Source organism: Alligator sinensis, unplaced genomic scaffold (genome assembly GCF_000455745.1).
Source record: "Alligator sinensis unplaced genomic scaffold, ASM45574v1 scaffold1626_1, whole genome shotgun sequence".
Lineage (NCBI taxonomy): Eukaryota > Metazoa > Chordata > Crocodylia > Alligatoridae > Alligator > Alligator sinensis.
In genome coordinates this window covers 791,524-792,987 of record NW_005842437.1, presented here as the reverse complement: position 1 = coordinate 792,987, position 1,464 = coordinate 791,524, and positions in this window count along the sequence as shown.

The following is a 1,464-nucleotide window of genomic DNA, read 5'->3' as shown; positions in this document are numbered from 1 at the left end:
GGAGGAGGGACTTGCGCGGTCGTTAGGACTTCCTTCTCCACCCGCCGGTTTGTCAACGGCACGTTCGCCGAGCGCCTGTCGTCGCCGGCGCGGGGCTGCAGCCCCGCTCGGAAGCACGCGGACCTCCAGCAGCGGGTCTGCAAAGTCGGAATAATGAACTGAAAGCGACACCCGTTTTCCTCCCCCCGCCGCCTTCCCAAGAGGGGAAAACTGGATAAAGCATGTACAACATACACATGAATAAAGCTCTTTGTTCCCGAGAACTGCCTGCTCTTTTATCCCTGTTCACCCCCCCCCAACCCTCCCCTTTTCCTATTAGTGAAATTCAAAAGATGGCTCAATGGCTCTCTTGTTCCTCCAAAACGTCCCAGACAAATAACGCGAGCTCCTCTTGTCGCACAAGTCAGTAAATGAAGCTCTGCGCGTCTCCCGTGACACACTGTAAATATAAAGTGGCATTAATGAGGGATATTTGATCAAAGCCATCAGGCACAAGCGCAAGTCCCTCCTGCGGCTACTCGGTTCGATGCAGAAGGAGCGCGACCGGCGCTCGGCGGCACTCGGGGGGCCCGCGAGACGCAAAGAGGCCGTGCCGCACGCGGGTGTGCGAGCCCCCCCCCGGACCCATGGTGCAGACGCGTGTTTATGGGCCACCCCGTCCGTTTAATCCAACACAATCCCCGGGTGTGCGCGCTGGTCTGGAGGGAGGATGGACAAAGGCTGCGCCGAAGGACTCGTTCACCCGCGCCGCGGCGGAGCGGAGAAAAGCAAACCCCTCCGAAGTTGCACTTCGGCACCAACAGGTTTTCCGCCGCTCCCGACTTTGCAGATGCATCGCGGGGAGCGGAGGCGGCCCCGCCGCTGCAGCACGCGCGCCGCGCAGGCTTCCCGGGCAAGCTTGCACGCTCGCGTGCACCCGGACTGTGCACGGGGAGTTGGGGGGGGGGGGTAAACCCATGTGCAAACCCCATTACTTTTTTTTTTTTTTTTTGTAATTTGAACGCTACGGAGGACAGCCCCGTAACGAGCCAGAAGCCGCTTCCATGGTAACGAGGAACAGCGTTTCCGTGCCGCTTTGACACGCGCGGGTGCCACGACCGGGAGCGCGGTCGGTGCCGGGCGTCCTGCCCGCGGGGCCAAACCCCCCCCGCACGCCTCGCTGCCTCCAGTGTGCACCGACGGGCAAATGCGGCAGTGCCAGGATGCTCTCGCACACTCACTCACTTGCTCGCTCGGGCAGGCAGCACCCCGGCGTGGGGTGAGCACGGGGAAACCCACGGGCGCACCGCACCGCACCGCACCACACCACACCACACGGGAAACACACACTCGTGATGGCACACACGCACACACTCATGCGATGCAGTGCAGTGCACACACGCATTTGCACACGCACGCCGTACCTCGAGGGATGAGCGCGGCGGCGCAGAGCAGCAGCAGCAGCGGCGGCAGGAGGCCGGGCGC